Raw genomic sequence first — 19,667 nt, forward strand, 5'->3', positions numbered from 1 at the left:
AGGAGCCCTCACAGGGTGCTCCATGTTAACAGGCTGAAAGCATATGTTGACAGGGCAGACATGGGCTTGCTCATGGCTACAGATGAGGGGCAGGAGGAAGAGAGTGACCCTCTCCCAGACCTGCTGACTCAGAACCCTGAGGATGGCTCAGTTGATGGTGTGGCCTTAGATGGCAGCCTCACTGAACATCAGCAACATGACTGTAGACAGGTTTTGCAGTCATATCGACATATGTTCTCCCTGACACCCAGTCAGACTAACTGGTGTACCCATGTGGTGGACACTGGTGATAGTCTTCCTGTAAAGAACAAAATTTACAGGCAGCCTGACCATGTCAGAGACTGTATCAAGGCTGAGGTACAAAAGATGCTGGAGTTAGGTGTCATTGGGCCTTCAGAGAGCCCCTGGGCTAGCCCAGTGGTTCTGGTCCCCAAACCTCACACCAAAGATGGGAAGAGAGAGATGAGGTTCTGTGTGGACTACAGAGGACTCAATGCTGTCACCAGGACAGATGCACACCCAATTCCAAGAGCAGATGAGCTCATAGACAAATTGGCTTCTGCCAAGTATTTGAGCACATATGACTTGACAGCTGGCTACTGGCAAATCAGGTTAGCTGAGGAGTCTAAGGCCAAGACAGCATTTTCTACCCCCAGTCGGCATTACCAGTTTGTGGTGATGCCCTTCGGTTTGAAAAATGCACCTGCCACCTTCCAAAGGTTGGTGAATCAAGTCCTTACTGGGTTGGATGACTTTTGTGCAGCATATCTGGATGATTTGCTGTCTTTAGCTCCACCTGGGAGGATCACCTGGTCCACCTGAAGGAAGTGCTAGAGGCTCTGCAAAAGGCAGGCCTCACTATCAAGGCAACCAAGTGCCAGATAGGGCAGAGTAAGGTTGTGTACTTGGGCCACCTTGTGGGTGGAGGCCAAGTTCAACCACTGGAGAGTAAGATTCAGACCATAAAGGACTGGACTCCTCCAACTACCCAGACTCAGGTCAGAGCTTTCTTGGGCCTGACTGGGTACTACAGGAAGTTTGTTAAGAACTATGGGTCCATTGTGACTCCTCTTAATGATATGACATCCAAGAAGATGCCCAAAAAGGTTCAGTGGACAGAATACTGTCAAAAGGCATTTGATGACCTGAAGAAGGCCATGTGCTCTGCACCTATCCTGAAGAGTCCTGACTACTCAAGAGAGTTTATTGTCCAAACAGATGCTTCTGAGTTGGGAGTGGGAGCTGTGCTTTCACAACTTAATGTAGATGGTCAAGACCAGCCCATTGCTTTCATTCGCAGAAGGCTGACCCCCAGAGAGAAACGTTGGTCAGTCATTGAGAGGGAGGCCTTTGCTGTGGTATGGGCCCTGAAGAAGTTGAGACCATACTTGTTTGGCACTCACTTCAAGATTCAGACCGACCATAAGCCCCTCTTATGGCTTAATCAGATGAAGGGTGAAAACCCCAAACTGCTCAGGTGGTCCATTTCCCTACAGGGGATGGACTTTACAGTGGAGCACCGCCCAGGGACTGACCATGGTAATGCAGATGGTCTCTCCAGGTACTTCCACTTAGAACATGAAGACACAACTGGTCAAGGTTAGTCTAATGTCCCTGCGTTTGGGGGGGGGTTGTGTAGGAGAGTAGGGTCTGCTATCCTATGGTCACCCCAAATTTTTGCTTTTTGCTCCACTGGTTTATGACTTAATGTGGCTGTGGGCCTGCTAATCAGACCCACAGCCTGCTGTTCTCTCTCTAAATTGTAACCCATGTACTTTAGGTGCATAACGAAATTGGAACTGGTTCACCTTATTGGCCCCTGTAACAGTGTACCCAGGTACCCAGGGCATAGGTGCTTCCAAGGCCTACCAGGGGCTGCAGCATGTATTATGCCACCTCTGGCCTGGCCTCCATATTTGACACAACTGGCTGATCACTCAGCTGGGGTAAGTCGGTGTAACCACCCCTTACTTAGGTGTAGTATTCCTATACCTAACCTAAAATGGACACATATGTTCCTATCAGTCACTCCTATGGAAGGCCTCATCAATCCTGGAGGCAGAGTGCTTGGAAATATGTGAGATGGTGCTCTGGCATGAGCTGAGCCTGTCTGCAGCTTTCGGAACCATGTCCTTTAGCTGTTTCATGATATTGCCATACCATATACTCTTAAGTGCATTATGAACCTCGCGGTTAAATGCTATCTTGGGTTTGGCTTTATCAAAACATGTCGAGTAAGGTGTCATTCGAATTGGAATACTACCCCCTCGCCAGTTCTGGCGACGGGGGTAGCATTCCACCCTTCTAGAGGGACACGACATGTACCTAGCCTGAACCCCGGTTAAAGTTAAACAGAGCCTTAGCACCCCAAAATGGATGCTGCCACCACAGACACAAGTCTGACCTCCTGCTGCTGGGAGTCCTTCCAGCGAGGGCAGCTTGGACAAAGGGTTTCCTGCCTGGGGAGGTGCTAGCACCACTCCAGACAGGATTTTGTGTATTGGGTAGGACAGGGCTGAATAGAATCAGACATGCCTGGGGCACACAAGGTGTCCCTGTGCATAGGCCAGTTCAAACCGGTGCTGGGGCTTTCCAGCCCCAGTCCTGGCGCGAAACTGGACAAAGGAAAGGGGGTGTAACCACCCCCCTTCCTGGTTCCACCCAGAGGAGGGACCTAGTAGGTGATCCGGCCCCCCAGATTCGAATAAGAGTGGGAGCTGTGTCCTGAGACTTCAGATCATCCTGAATCAACTTGAAATACAGAAGAAGACTGGACTTCGACATTCTGCTGCACAGAAGACGGAAGAGAATCTCCCTTGTGGCCAAGGAGTGACCACCCTGTGAACACAGGCACCAACCAGCCACTCGACGTCTGCTTTGCCGCCGCCTCCCGCCTCCCGCCGGAGCCCAGAGCCTGACAAGACCCAGACTCCCAGACTTCTCACCGCCCGATCCACAGTCCCTGCAAAGAAGGGACCCGTGGAGGCACCGAGAGACGTGGGACCGGACATCTTGGAAGACCCCCGAAACGCTGACTGCGCAGCATCAGAGGCACCCTCGGCGCTGGGCTTTGGGGTTTGAGAAGCCCTAACCTCGAGCAGCCCTTGCACCAAAGATCAGCCCCCCAGCATCTCCACGATCTGCGTGGGGCCCTTTTGCACTGTGCCACTCGACGCGCCATCCCGGCCACTTGCCACGTGGCTAGCGGCCATCTTGGCGACGAAACCTACAACTTTCACTGCGGGTCTGGTTGCTCCAGACTTGCCCTTGCTCCTGTAAAAAGGAGTACCTGCTCTGACCTTGCTGGTCCGAGTAACAAGCCTTTTTCGATTCCTGCGTGGCTTGCATTAGCCAAGGCCTGTTTGCTTCAAACAAGTTGCCGACACCGCCAACAGCGAGAAGCCTGCGTGGGACAGCTCGTGACCGACTCCTGGACGTCTTCGACCCCTCGTGTCCACGTGGCTGCAGAGAGAAGCTACACCTCGACGCCTGTTTGCACCCGACATCGCCTGGTTCCACTCTGGTTCCACGGTAGTCACTGGCTAGTGACTTTGAACATTGTCCCCTCTGTTTTCAGGTCTTCACCTCTTCAGATCCACCCTTGGATCCACCGGAACTCTTCACATCGAGTCGCCTGCAGCATCTTCAGCTCCAAGCACCATCGACCTGCGTGACGAAACCCGACACTACTTCGACCCTATGCACCCGCTTCCTGTGGGTGAGGTAACTCAGCTCCGCCGGTGTTCCCACACTGGTACACACCTCTAGTGTCTGTGTCTCAAGTTTCATCCTTCTAGGTCACTCGGAAGGTTCCTTTTTAACTAACTTTGTAACTTTTACGCACCATTGACATTGCATTGGTAAAGCGTGCACTTTCCGCACTGCACCCGAGTCCCGCGGGCCTTTCCCGACTTCTTCACTGCTAGTCCCGAACAGCTCCAGCGATTTCCCAGGCCCTAGGCCTCTTCACTTTCCCCATAGTGGTTCTTATACCACTATTTTAGTATATGGTTTAGGTGGCCCCTAGGGCTCATCCATATTGTGCAACTTTTGTGTATTTAAACTGTGTTTTGTTTTAACGCATTTGCTTCTGTGCTCATAAAGAGTATCAGGGATATTTGTAGTAATAAATCTATATATATTTTCAATATATATCTGTGTGGTGTCCTTTCATTTGGTATTCAAGGGATTGTATATGGTAAAACAGCTTGCTTCACATGCCTTTACAGAGTTTAGCCTAAGACTGCTTAGTCCATGCTACCCCTAGGATAGCTTGTCTATAAGGTTGACTTTACAACCTGCACCATAAGGGGTTGCTTGGCATGGTACAAGGTGATCACTAGAACTGGTGAGCATCATATACCAGGCCAACTTCTCACAGTATGTTCCAGTGGTTTTGGTATCAGAAGAACATTGAAGAGGCAGGGGTTCTGGCCCAGGAACCCCTCAACCCATGTCCAGTGCAATTAAGGGTTCATCCCAGGTCACGCATGCATGACCCCAGTAGTCTATCCCAGGTAGTAGAAAAGGGATGTGGGGGGCAGTCACAATAGGTCAGCGATAGTTGGACATGCTGCTAAAATGAAATGTCAGAAAGTCTGCAAGGGCACCTGTCAAGGGGGCGAAAACAGAAATAAAGGCACTGTGAGAGTGATTTGATCTGCACCGGTGGGGGGGTAGTAAAATGAACAGATTTGTATCGAGGCCTGCAGAAAGCTGAGGCTTGGTTTGAAGCAGGAGACAACTAAGGAGACAGTTGCTTTATCATCCCAGCTGGAGGCCAATAATGGAGGATGGCTGTAGGAGAACAGGCATAAAAAGTAAGGCATTTCTTAAGAAAAAATAAGTTGTGCTGCACCTGGGGAAAAATAAGGGGAGAAAATACATTAAAGGAGAAATATGTTTATAAAACAAGTGCAGCTGCACGAGGGAGGGAGCCAGAAATATAGGAGGAATGTGTATGAAATGGGGTGACTCTTGTGAGGGATGACCAGAACAGAAGACACAGGGGTTGTGTAGGTAAGTGGCTTTATTCATGACAACAACGAGCGGACTCTCCACTGCAGGCCAGTAGCTAACTGACCCTCAAGGAACTTTCGCCTTTAAACTATAATGTGGAATCTTACAACTGTAAGATTCCACTGAACAGGCAGCACGAGATGTAGATTATGCCGGACATGAGAGACAATGCCACAAAGCTCACAACAACACATATCCGTTCTATGAAACGACAGCGTTACAGGGATGAATACAAATTAACAAATAAAGAGAAACCCTAATACAATAACAGGCAGGTCATAGTTTAAAAAAAACATTAAAAAACATTATAAAGATAGTAGATATAAATAATTTCAAGCAAAATAATATCAAAAGCATTAGCAAATATCTTTTAAATATTTTAGTGGTCTCCGATCTCTCATACTCCTTCATTCTTTGGAACTCAACAAATCCCCTATGCTTCTCTACTTCCTTAAGGTAGATGGGGCACTGGGAAACTCTCAAACTCCTCTCTCTTTTTTTTTTTTATTTATTGGGAATTTAAATTGGTACAAAACAGAAAATCTATCATCCTAATTTCCGAGATAATTCATTTTTCAAGTATAAAACAGGATATATAAAAAATACATGTAGTTGTCATATGATAAATTGATACCAATATATAGATACATTCATATAAAAAACGGAGAAACATACAATATACAATACATGAGATTCCGCTGTTATATCCGGCATAAATTAAACGTGCAGATAAATACCTATATATACATACAGAGGGCCTAAATTCATGATTGCCCCTCCCTCCACACCTTCAGTGGTAACCATATTTTGTGCCCAAATTTGCGTGTTTTCCTTCCCTTATGCGCATGAAGTGTGGATTCGATGTTATGTATACCAAGGAGCCTGGCCAGCCACATCTGGAATGAGGGGGCGTTCGGGTCTTTCCAGGCTGCTGCCAGAAGGATACGTAATACCGCTACCGCCAAAAAGATGAAAGCTTCCATCTCCTTATTAAAACCCAGCTTACTTTCATTCCCAAGGATCATAATTGTCGGGGATAGGCTGATCTTCGAGCCTAGCAGCCCCTCCAAAAATCTCTCAATTTCCCCTTTGATAATATTAAGTTTATCGCAGCAACAAAACATGTGCAATATATCTCCAGGACCTTTCTGGCATCTTGGGCACTCATTATCCACCCTCATGCCCCAATCAAATAATTTAGAGGGTGTGTAATAAAGATTGTACAGTGTTTTAAAATGTTGAGCTTTTAAGTTTGAGGACCTTAAAACCTCCTTATCCATTTGTAAAGCCTTGTCCGGATCTACGTCTGGGTCCTGAAGTTTCAAGGCCCATGCCGTCTCCTGTTTCTCGAGATCGTCATTCATTAATTCATTTAGATCCCTATATATATCTTTAATCCTTCTCCCCCCCTTTAATAGGTACTCCAAGATGGGGCAGCTATTACCCGGAAAAAGGCGTGGTCGCATGGCTCTGATTGTTTGCGTGATCTGAGCATATTTGAAGATTTGACTGTTGGACAGCCCATACTTCCGCTGAATAGCCTCAAATGCCATAATATTACCTTCCTTCATTATATCCCCAACCGTCCGGATACCCTGCTGCTCCCAGCTTTTCAATGCCCCGTCCAGACTCAAGCTTGGGAAGTGACCACACTTCCACAGAGGCGTATACAAATTGATCTTTGGGACTTGCAGTACTTTTTGAAGTGCTTTCCACAGTGCACAAGCACTTATAGATACCTTATGGCGCATCTTCTTAAAGTACCTACGGTCAGTTTTTCTTATCAGGGCGCCTACCGCCTCTTTTCCCATTATTATCTCATATATTGAGGGGATATCATAGACCTCGGGAGCCAACTCTTGGGTATACCCTTTGCTTGAGGCTAGGTCAAACAATACTGACATCTGTGTCAACAAACAGGCCCAGTGGTAATGCCTTAAATTCGGGACTCCTAGACCCCCGCGCTCCCGTGGGAGAGTCATATATTTTAATGACCTCCTGATCTTCCCATATTGCCATAGAAAGCTATTAAATATTGATTCAATTTTTTTCATCATACCCTCCTCAATTAAGAAGGGGATAGTTCGAAATAAATAGAGGATTTTAGGCAGCATGGTCATCTTCAGGACATTCGTCCTACCTATAAGAGAAAGGTGCAGCATATCCATTCTTTTTAGGTCTTTCTCTATTGTTGTGAACAATGGGTCGAAGTTATCTTTTATGATTAGTTCAGTGGCCGCATTAATTCTCACTCCAAGATATGTTGCCGAATTTACATATCTGTTATCAGATTTGATGATATTCTTTGAGCATATTATTTGGGTTTTCCCCTCATTTAACCGATAACCCGAGTGGCACCCAAACTCTTTAGTAATTTCCACCAGTATCCGCACCGCCTAGGCAGGTTCCGTTGATATCACTGCCAGATCGTCAGCATAGGCTAATATTTTACTTTCAAATCCATTGGTGATCGCAGGCTTGATCTCATAATTGGCCAGAATCTTCCTCACCAATGGATCGATGTATAGCGCGAATAGGATGGGGGAGCAGGGACACCCCTGACGGGTTCCCCTAGTTATCTTGATTTTATCAGAGTACTCACCATTCAATTGTTTTCTGTCAACTGGGTCTGAGTACATAGCCTTAATAGCCATTAAAATTCTGTGGCCGAAACCTCTCCCCTCGAGAACATTCCATAAATAGTGCCATCTGACGCGATCGAATGCTTTTTCCGCATCGAGGAGGATCATTGCGATCCCCCCCCAACAGCATGAGCCTCAAACAGGGAGATTGCCCTTCTGATATGATCTGTTGTACCTCGACCTGGAATGAAGCCATGCTGCCAAGGGGATAGCAGACCACAACTGACCCTCCCCAAACGCGTCGCCAGAATTTTAGCATACAGTTTATTATCTGCATTTATCAACGAAATTGGCCTATACGACCCTGGGTTTTCCTTCGGCTTCCCCTTTTAATGGAAAACTACTATATTTGTACATTTCCAGGTTTCAGGTATTTTTCCGGTATAAATAATTCCATTAAACAAATCTAGAAGCATTGGAACCACCTCACCTGACAGGATCTTATATACTTCTAATGGAATGCTGTGTGGCCCAGCCGCTTTACCACCCGCAAGATCTGATAGAGCCTCGCATACTTCTTCGATCGTGATATCGCTCTCCAACTTTTCACTCTCACGCTCTCCCAGTTTAGGTCCTCCATCTGGATACCTTTCGAGGGACTCCTCACCCACTACCTCTTCCTTATAAAGTGCTTGATAATATTTCGCGAATACCCCAAGAATGTCACGAGGTTCAGAAAACACCAGCCCATTATCCTCAATTTCAGTTATTATATTCTTAGTATTATCCTGCCTGATCCTCAGTGCCAAAGCCTTGCCCGCCTGTTCCCCTGTTTCATACATTTTCCCCCTGTATGTCCTATATTCTGCCGCTGCTTTCTCAGCCAACTGCTCCTGTATTTCTGTTCTTACCGAGCAGATTCTAATTTGGCTGTCCTTTCCTTCCTTCTCTTGTATTATATCCTGGCAGTGTTGTTCTTCTGCTCTTATCAAATTCGCCTGGAGCCTATCTTTTTCTATCTGTAGCTTTTTCCTTGCTTGGGCGGCATAGCTTATTGTCTCCCCCCGTAATGCAGCTTTGAATGCGTCCCATACACTAGTTCTGGATGCACTGTACCGGTTCGCTTAAATAAATTCCCTGGCCCATTTCCTCATATGTTCTACAAATAGGGTGTCTGCCAGTAGTTTTCTGTTGAATGTCCAGGCCCTCTGTTTCCTGACTGGTCCTGGACCATTATACCTTATTACCAACGGGCTGTGATCAGATAACACCTTGGGGAGCTTACTGATATTCACTTTAGTTATTTCTGTGGTTGAAATTAAAAAGTAATCAAGTTTGGTGTACTTCTGGTAGGGGCATGAAAAGTATGTATACCCAGGGTCGTCGGGCACCTTTCTTCCCCATACATCAACCAGCCCATGAGACTGCATCAGGGAGCAAAGGGCCCTGTACACCCTAGGCTTATGGCCTGCATAAACAAAATCTTTATCACCCAGGTCAGCTGAAATATTCAGGTCCCCACATACAAGAATTGGCGCAGGCCATGTAGCCAGCTCCCTCTCCAGTATCTCACAAATTTCTGGATCATCCTGGTTGGAACCATAAATATCGCATATTGTTAAACCACATTTCATCTCCACTAAGGCCCATCTACCCAACGCATCCGCCTTAGTTCGTTTTGCACCCCCCAGTACTGTTTTACTTAATATAGCCACCCCCCTTACCGTTGATGTTTGTGATGTACATGCAAGAATATCATAGCCCACCAACCTAAGCAACTGCTTCTTAGCCCATGGTAAATGTGTTTCCTGTAGACACAGGATGTCGATTGGTTCCGTTTTCACAAACTCAGACAACCTGGCCCTTTTTCTCCAATCGTTCAGCCCCCCTATATTAATTGAATATATACTAAGACGCCACATTAAGGGTTTTAGACCTTTCCATCATTCCTATTGCCATTGACTGGGTAGAAAGAACTCTCCTCTTACATGTACCATATCCTGTACTAGAAAACCCATACTCTATTGTACCAAAGATTCCCATTTTATACTTTTCCTCCCCCCGACTCCCCCCCAGACACCCCTTACCCCCTGTACCCCCTGACACCCCACCTGAACCCCTCCCTACCCTTCCCCCCTCTCCCACCCATGAGAACCGCTCAGACCTAGGTCTGTGCTTGTGATGCGTGTGTGCAGCAGCAGTGAGATAGGTGCACTTACATCTAAACATTTAATACCAAAAATACTTTCCCCCAGCAGAAAGAACTGCAAAGTAACCTCCTTTATCTAAATAAACAAACTATCGAAATACCACAAGTTTAATTACATCCATCCATAGACCTATACGTGACTCAGGCCCCCAGTCCTGACCAAAGCTGAGACTGATTAATTAACTTCCTAGGAGTTAAGTGAGTCCAGAAACTCCTTTGCCTTTACTTCTGACCACTTTAAGCTGCGCTGGGTTAACAAGATATACTTGCAGATGTTTGTCCTGAAACGGTTTAATCAATTGTCTCAGTCTCCAGCGCCTCTCAACGGTCACATGGCAGAAGTCTGGCCTAACAAAGAAAGAGACTCCCTCGATGGATCTTCTTGAATCGGGTCTAGCCTTTTCCGCTATTGATTGCCGGAGTACAAAGTTTCCCTAGAAATATTAGTATCACCCCTGGTTTGTCACTGTTCCTTGCCCCTGGACATATCCTAAATGGAGTGCGGTGTGCCCTCTGAATTTCTGTCAGCCAATTCCACTCCGAAAGTTCCGGGAATGCCGCTTTGAAAAGGTTGACCATGTAGGTCCTGGCATCCGATCCCTCGCCCCCTTCTGGAATACCCAGTACTCGTAAGTTATTTCGTCTCAGCCTATTTTCCATGTCCTCCAGTTTCCACTGGATGTCAATAACTTGAGTGCTTTGTGCCTCCATTTTAGTAATAGCTGTGGCTGCCTCAGATTCAGTAGATACAATCCTTTCCTCCAGGTTTGTTACTCGCTCCCCCACATTGACATATGCTTTTGATAGCTTTCTTACCACGCCTTGCATCTTGCGCATCACTGCTTGTGACCTCCGATTATCCTAGCGTGCTTCTTCCCTATGCGTGAGAATGGTCTGGTAGATCACGTCTAAGAGTGGGGGGTGAGGTACCGGGGCCTCAGCATTCGGGCTCCCCTGAAGTGGCATGGCTGATGAGTGATCCCACGTTAGATCCTGCCTCGAATGATCTGGGATGTGCCCCTAGGCCTTTTGTCTTTGGCTGTACTGGGGGGACTCTGTTATATCTCGCTGTCAGTCTCAAGGTCACTTTCCTCTTGAGATGAAATTTCGTCATCTGACCATTCAGCTTCCTCGGAGACAGAAAAAAAGCACTCGCTGCTATCCTTCTCCTTATACTTTTCCTTGTATTTCCTCTCCTTTAGAATCATTGAAGCCAGTGGAGGACATAGGCCTTCTGCATCCACTCCTACACCTACACCTACACCAGTGCCTTGTATCTGTCCCGCCTCCAGTTGGCTACAATGAACCTCTAGGTCTGTGACTCCATTAACAGCGTCAATAACGTTGCTAGCAGCTGTTTGCCCTTCAGCTCCCACCAGCTCTTGCCCCATATCCCCTACAGTTAGCTGGACCTCCGATAGCTCATCAATCTGGTCACCTGCATCATCAGGTAGGGGGGTGCAGGCCGCTATCATACCTGTTGTCATGTTTTCATGAGGCGCTGTTCCGGGCGCGGTCTCAGTGATTCCTGCCGCATCCGCTGCCTCCACTGTATCATCGCTTTGGTCCTTGGCACCCTGCCCTTTGCCACTACGGGCAAACAGCTCCGGGATAGAGGGAGCAACTTGCCGCGATCTAGCTGTCGCATGTTTCTTTTTTAAGTACTCTCCTGGAGATGTAAAAGACTTTACTGGGGATGCGTCTTTTTTCTGATCCTGCTCAGGCTGCTCTGCCGCGTGGGCATTTTGGGCTTTCCTTCTTGCAGCGGCCGCTGCTTTTGCCGACACGCCTGATGCCAATTTCGGAGCCATTCTCTCCGCGACCCGGCTCTGCCCAGCAGCGTTACTTCGCTCGCCTCTCACGGCGTTTCTCCCGGCGTCTCTCCGGCCTCGCCTCAGAGCTCCACCACGCCCCCGCTACTGCCGCTGATACACTGTTGCCGGCTCAGAGTCACAACGCCGGCCAGCAACCTCCGCAACCTTCGCAGCCCGGCCTCAGCTGTACTTCCAGACGCGTTCACCCAGATGGCAGCCCACAGCATCCTAAAAGGTACTGAACATTAACACCTTGTCTGGGGGGTTTCTGCTACCGTAGCACCGCTCTCCTACTGCTGCTCAGCAGCTCCGCTCACGCAGCCGCCATCTTGCTTCACCTCGGCTGACCTCTCAAACTCCTCTCAATGTGCGAACCAGACCCTTTTCTTCCTTTCCTAAAATCAACATCTTTCATCAACATGTACCCTCTGCAACTCTCCATCTTCTTTACAGCACAATCACCTCCTTTCTGATATAATAAAACCCTGCATCAATTCCACCGTTCACCATTCTCCAAAACAACTTAAAATTGGCACAACCACACCACTTTAAATTGGCCTTGAAATTTAGGTAAGTCTCTCACCACCCTGCAGTCTTGAACTTTAGCCAATCACTCTCTGCAATCACACCTTTAGAAATCAAAATATCCGTCTCAACCCTTGGTGTCCGCACACCACCACCGCCCATTCCTTCATCCATGACAGTACCAATTTGGAACCGAGGATTGTTCAACTCACCAACTCAAACAGCGATTTTAGAGTGGCCTCCTGCTTAGCTGTGTGTTAAACCCACACCAATTTCTCCACAGCTCTTTCAATATTCTGTCCTGACACCACAGCCATTTGGATCACACCCTTCACCAGCATGTTAGCTCTTTCAACTATTCTGTTTCCCTATGGGCTTTATAGAGAAGTGCAATGATGCGTGATACCTTGCTACTAAACATCCCAATTTCAAGAGAGACAACCTGTGTGCCATTATCAGTAATAAGGATCGATGGAACTCCTTCCTCCAAGAACGTCTTTCTCAAGGTAAGAATTGTGGCTTCTGTGGTGATTTCTTTCATGAACAACACACTCAACCAGTTGGATTACACATCCACAAGCAACAAAGCAAATATATAATCACTTTGTAGTTCAGACATTAGGCCAATAAAATCAATGCATATGCTATGCCAATCTTTCCGAGGAGTAGTTATTTGCCCCATGACTGATTGCACTGCTACTTTAAGCTTCTTTTCGCCCTCTTTGAAAACATTGCATCTCACCACCCTTGCAGTAACCTGGTCATCCATGCCCAGCCACTAAAACTGCACTTTGAGATGACGTTGGGTTAAACTCTGCCCCAAACGACCTCCATGAGACTTTTATAAACTTAGTTCTCAAACTCACCGGGGGCCTCTCATCAAAACACTATGTCCACACATGGTCATTTCCAACCTTGGCAAAAGGGTGCACCGATATCACAAACACAACTCTCTCTCCTCTTTCCAGCAAACACCATGCGCATAACTTCCTTAAGGGTACCAATGGAATTAATTTCTTGGCACCACTCATCCATCGTAAAAGCACCAGCTCCTTTCAGCACAGCATCCTGCACAGAGGCTATGGCATCCTCAATATTACCTTCCAACCCATTTGATCTATCCATCAGTTTCCAGTCAATCGACAATCTGGACACAGTCGGCCTGTGTGTTCCTCCAGACATGTATATGGATATTCCTGGCCTGCAGCCAATCTCTGAAACTTTGCGGTGTCCTTGACAGCACCAACAGAAAGAAGAACTGTGAGGGGCTTATGATCATATCTTAATAAGAATTCTGTACCCCAAATGTCCGTCCCGTAATACTCTATGCCCCATGCTGCTGCCAGAGCCTCTCTCTCGCTCAATAACACAGTAGTTTCTTTCAGCATTAAAGTCCTCAATGCAAAAGTAACAGTCTTCTCACCACTACTGTTTTTGAGAAAGAATGGCACCCACACCTGTTGCACTCGCATCCACCATTATGATTGACCAAAGCCCATGTCTAAAGGCACCAGGATCCCTGCTTCACGAATCTTTCTTAATCAAATTAAAACATTCATCCGTTCCTGTGCCCACATGACATTTTGACCTTTCCTCAATAACTATCTCAAAGTTTCAGTTTTATCTGCAAACCTCTGTGCAAACTTTGCATAATATTCTATGAGGCTCATAAATGACCTCAACTGTTCCTTGTCAGTCGCTTTCAACAAGTTCCTTTTTAGTTTTGCTTCGTCAGTTGACAACCTATACCCCAAATATTCAGCTTGTTCTGTCAGGAAATAACATTTGTCTTTGCGCAAAGTGAGACCCTCTTCAGCAACTCTTTGCAAAGCTTGTTTTAGACAGTGTTGTGTTCCTCAACGGTCTTGCCAAAAATGAATGTCGTCTTGAAAATACAGAATATTTGCTAGCCCTTTAAAAACTTTAGAAATAATGCGTTGAAAAACGCTTGCGGCCAAATGGCATCCGAGTGAACTGATATGTTCCTTTCATCGTTATGGACACTGGGAGTGGCTTCAAATCTTCATGGAATCACTACAACAGTGACATTAGCCAGGATTAATGGAGAGAGGAAAGAAAGTAAAGGGGAACGAAGGAGGCAGGTGCTCCATGATGAACAGATATTCGCCGAGACAGCAGGCCAGAAACTAGGAGAGAAAGGAATCACAATTATAATGGAGACTAGACGCTATGCAAAATTTCAACTATTGGCATAAAGGCAGTGCGTTATGTGTAGTCAACCTTAGGTGTTTGGTCTACTGTAGAGAAAATTAGGAGCAGACAGTGCAGGGCAGGTGCTGAAGAGTCATGGGTAGCAGGGAGCAAAGTAGGAAGGAGTGGACGGGGTAGAAATTAAAATGTGGGATGAGTTACAGTGTCTTTGAGTGGTATCAGGTCTGTCGTTGGTGGTTGTCTTGTTGAGATAGATACAATGTGCGTGTGTGGGTGTGTGGGTGACAATTCAAAGCCATGGTTGTATTCTTGGGGGATACGAGTTGTAATGTTGGTGTTTAGCTGAGGGCACTAGGACCTCCTCGGCTGAGGAGGTATGAGGAGGGCGAGACACGGGAAGAGGAGGGGCTTGAAGGGGATGTGGTCAGTAAGGGTTGAGCAGTGGATAGGAAAGGACATGATAAATAAAGCAGATCAGTAACCCGACCTGAGTCTGTGTCTTTTGTAGTTAAGACACTACAACTGGCGACGAAGTTGGTCACGGTCCATGCGGCGTGGGTCGTCTGCCCTGTGGAGTGGTGAAGGCACTGTGCTAGTGCGGGCAGAGTCTAATTCTAATTCTAATTTAAAATACTTGTAGAGCGCAGCGTACACCTTGCGGTTTCTTGGCGCTGGGGGGATCGGCAACTGAGATGAAGAGGGACCAGGGAGAGATGAAAAAAAATATTGAGGGAGTTTTTAAGTGGGGAAAGCCTGACTAAAAAGAAACGTTTTTAGTTCTCTGCGAAAAGGGAGATACTGAGTAGCAGAGCGGAGGTGGTCAGGAAGTGAGTTCCAGAAGGTTGGGGCTAGGGTGGAGAAATTAGCCCCGCCCCACTTTTTGCGAGTGAAGCGAGGGATCTGGAGGAGGGACCTGGAGGAAGACCGAAGTTCTCTTGCAGGTACATAGGACTTGATTAGTGAGGAGATGAATGCAGGGGCAGAGCCCTGACGGGCCTGGAAAACCATGCACCCGATCTTGAATAGAGCCCGTTCCTTTATGGGGAGCCAGTGGAGCTCCCTGAGAAGGGGGGTGGAATGGTGATATCGAGGGAGGCCGTACACAAGCCGGGCCGCTTGATTCTGAACGGTCTGGAGTCTACGCAAACTATAAGCAGGGATGCCGTGGTAAAGAGCGTTTGCGTAGTCCAATTTGGATATTACAAGTGCGGCCATGATGATCCTGAGTGCCTGGGGGGAAAAGAAGCGGGAAACAGTGCGGATAGTGCGGAGAGAAAGGAAACAAGAGGACACCACAGAGCTAATTTGTGAATGAAGATTGAGTTGGCTGTTAATTTTGACCCCAAGTGTTTTGACCGTGGTGGAGGGGGTCGGTGCAGAGCCAAGAGAAGGGGGCCAGAAGAGAGAGTTCCAGGGACTGGATGAACCACCGGTGAGGACCAGCTCGGTTTTATCCGGGTTCAATTTAAGGTGGTTGTGGTTCATCCAGTCCCTGATGAATGTCATAGTTGACTGGAAATTGGAGACCGAAAGAGGAGAGGGGGACAGATCAAAGATGAGCTGGAGGTCATCCGCGTAGTTATAGACAGCGACCTCCAGCCGCTGTAGTGCAAAGATGAGAGGAAAGATATAAAGGTTGAAAAGTAAAGGGGAAAGCGAGGAACCCTGGGGAACACCGCAAGTGACAGGGAGGGGAGTAGCCGTGAAGTTGCCTAGTCGGACCGCCTGAGTGCGTTCCCTCAGAAAGGAGGAGAGCCAGATCAGAGCTGATCCCCCGATGCCAGCCGCCTTGACACGGGTGAGTAGGATGGTGTGGTCCACCGTGTCAAAGGCGGCGGAAAGATCAAGGAGGACCAGTGCCTGGTGTTTATTTTCGTCCATACCTTTTCTGAGTTTGTCCAAGACTGAGACCACGACTGACTCGGTCGAGTGCCTGGGACGAAACCCAGCTTGGCGGGAGGCCAAACTCCCATTTGCCTCAACATGGGCGCTGAGCACCGCGGTGACATGGCGTTCCATCACCTTGCCCAGGAAGGGTAGCAAGGAGATAGGGCGATAGTTGGCCGAGATAGAGGAGTCAGCGCCAGATTTCTTCAGAATGGGCACTATGGTAGCTGCCTTAAGTGGATAGGGTACTACGCCTTGTGCCAGGGAGCTGTTGAGGAAGGCAATGGGGGGGTCGGGGCAGCTGGAGTAGATTTGCTGCAGGACTCGTGCTGGGCAGACGTCCGCGGGAGATCCCGACTTCACTTTAGGGAGTATCTCCAGGAAGGAATCCTGCGTGAGGGGAGGAATAGAAGTAAGCAGGTAAGGGAGGGGAGGGGGGGCGGGGTCGACGAAGGCAGAGGAGGGTGGAGGGATATTGATCTTAATGGTTGCTATTTTGTCCAAAAAATAGGTATTGAGCTGGTCGCAGAGAAGTTGGGAGGGAAGGATATTGGGCGAGGTACGGTCTGAGAATGCCAGGTCATTCACTGTTCTAAAAATTTCCCTGGGTTTGTTTTCGGCGGAGGTAATTTTAAATGAAAAGTAGGTGGACTTAGCAGCCAAGATCGCTGTTTTATATTTGTCCAGAGCTGATAAGTAGTGGGTTTTTAATAGGGGATCGTAGTTTTTCCTCCATTGCCTTTCAGCTTGTCGGGCGCTCAATTTAAGGTCTTTTAGATGGTCATTGAACCATCTATTACAGTCCTTAGGTCGGCGGATGGAGATGCGGCGTAAGGGCGCCACAGAGTCGCAGCCAGGTCTGGCGAGGATCGGCGTGTTGCGGCTCGGGAGCTCGCCCCGACCGCATCCACTGCAGCAAATCGCGATCTGGGTGCCCATCCCAGTCGCATCTGGCTCGCCGAGGAGTACGGGGTTGTGAGAGCCCCCCGGGGTTGCTGAGGCGCAAGAAAGCGTGTGGGGCACCTGTGACCCCCCCCCCGTGACGTCCAAGCATCGCGGAGGTCCCGTGGTGCTGTACCTGTGGAAGCGATCTGGGAGCCCACCCCAGTCTGGTGTTGCCGAGCCCCTTACCTGGGTGAGTGTCTCCTCTCCGTTTTCGATTCACCGGGAGAGTCCGGTGACTGGGGGAGCAGCTACTGGTGCAGAATAGGCCAAATCTCGTGGAGCGCCGAGAGGTCCTGGTGGCCATCTTTGAGTCAGGCGCCTGCACAATCCCCTGCGAGGAAGTCCCGGCGGCCATTTTAAAGTCAGGCGGAGCATCTAACACAGCATCAAGCACTGGTAAATGCACCAGAAAAAGCTTAAAGTGGTCAACAAGCATTGGCAAATTCAACTGAATGTTTCATCAAGCACTGGTAAATGCACCAGACAAGCTTAAAGTGTTCACCAAGCATTGGCAAATTCAACTGAATGATTCAAACATCATCAAGCATTGGCAAACTCAATGGATAATATTTGAAAATACATCAAGCATTGGTAAGCATCAAGCACTAGTAAATGCACAAAAACATTTTTTAAGAGTTCAACAAGCATTGGCAAATTCAACTGAATGATTCACAATAATCATCAAGCATTGGCAAACTCAATGGACAATATCTAAAAGTCGTCAAGCATTGTTACAATTCAACCAAAAGCTGGTAATATTGTCAAACGTTGGTAGGTCAAGTTTAAGCACGTCCAGCGGGGATCTGGTGTGTGGTGTGACCGAAGCAATAGAGGGAGCCGTCGTCTCCGTCAGTGGTCAAACTTGAGAGAAGACCACCTTATCACTATGTCTAACTCACCTCATCGTCAAGCGGGTCCAGCGCAAGCCAATGCTGGACAGATGGGGGTGTTTGGAGTGTCGTTTCTGCGTCCACCTGAACCACTGGTTCTTGAAACAGGAGGAGGTATGGGTCTTCACTGGAAGGAGTGGCTCGAAGATTTTGACGACTTTATGAAAGGTTCGCATGTGACTGACGCCGGTCAACAGTTGATTGCACTAAGGAATCTAATAGGAAAGGACATCAGCCAAATTATAAAGGAACTACCCGCAGCCGACGTATCATCTTATGCCAACGTGTGTACAGCGTTGAACCAGAAATTCTTGCACAAAAGAAATATTGACAATGAGAGATACACGTTTAACCTCGCTACTCAAGAAAAAGAGGAGCCCATGTGCGTTTTCATCACACGTCTCAGACAACTCGCACGGTACTGCGAGTTTGACTCGCTCTCGACACAAGATGCTCTTCGCCTGAGGGTCATCGAAGGCTGTCAGTCCGAATCACTCAGGCGGAAGCTGTTAAAGAAAAGTTACACACTGGATGAAATTGAGGAGATGACACGAGTGCATGATCAGGCTGAAGAACATGCCAAAAAGATGGAAGCCGGCAGAAGTGAAAAGCTTGCCCAAGCTTTCAGGATTCAATCTCGCATAACACGCAAGTATTCTCCGGTGAAATCGAGGTCATCTCGGTCCAAAATGCAACAGCAACCTGTAAACAGACGACGTCGCAGCTCCAGTCGAAACAACAGACGACGTGAGCGACAGCTCAAATTCTACCGCTGTGGCCATGACTTTCCTCACACAGATGGATGCCCCGCCATGGGTCAAAAATGCAGGAAGTGTGGTGGGGAGAACCACTTTGAGAATGTGTGTGTAACCTACAGGAAGGACAAACCGAGGGATCATGAAAGGTCCTCTCGACCATCGAGCACGCGTCATCATGCTAAAGCAGTACGCGATCACAGAGACTCGTCGACGGGATCATCCCGCTCTAGCTGCCAGTCTCGTCGGAGCTACCGATCCCGTCGCACATCTTCCCCAGAATCAAGGTCACTGTCTCCCATCTCGCAGGACAGTGATAAATACATATGTATGGTTGCTGATCCTGACCGACTGAAAAAGTATCCTAGACTCAGCATTCAAATTGGCACGCATTGGACGAAATTTGTGATGACAGTGGTGCATCACTCAATTATATCCCAGTAGCGGAATATCAGAGGATGAAGTTACAACCGCAACTAAGCCCTTCTCATGTGAGAGTCTACCAAGGATGTCAAGAAAACCACTACCTTGTTTGGGAAAGTTTTCAACGCACCTCACATATCAGGGTCACACCATTCCCGCATACATTCACGTCATTAAAGGGCCTAAGGCCGACTGTTTTCTGAGCCTCCCCACTGCTGAACGGCTGAGATTAGTGGACATTCTGTACAAGGTGGATGATGTACTGGATGTGGTTCAGAAATTTTCAGAGTTATTTGCAGGCCTGGGAATGATGGCACGTTGTCAAATTAGACTACACATCAATGAGCAAATAAACCCAGTGGCCCAACACCATAGGCGGATTCCTTTTCATCTACAACAACCAGTCGAACAGGAAATATAAGATCTGCTCCAGGCTGACATTATTG

The 19,667-nt window shown here is 47.8% G+C and overlaps 1 protein-coding gene across 1 annotated transcript in view; it reads left to right on the top strand.

The window, feature by feature from the left end:
* The window catches only part of KLHL2 (kelch like family member 2), a 513,313-nt gene that overhangs the window by 156,190 nt on the left and 337,456 nt on the right, over nucleotides 1–19,667 (top strand). The window lies entirely within an intron of this gene.

Source organism: Lissotriton helveticus, chromosome 2_1 (genome assembly GCF_964261635.1).
Source record: "Lissotriton helveticus chromosome 2_1, aLisHel1.1, whole genome shotgun sequence".
Classification (NCBI taxonomy): domain Eukaryota; kingdom Metazoa; phylum Chordata; class Amphibia; order Caudata; family Salamandridae; genus Lissotriton; species Lissotriton helveticus.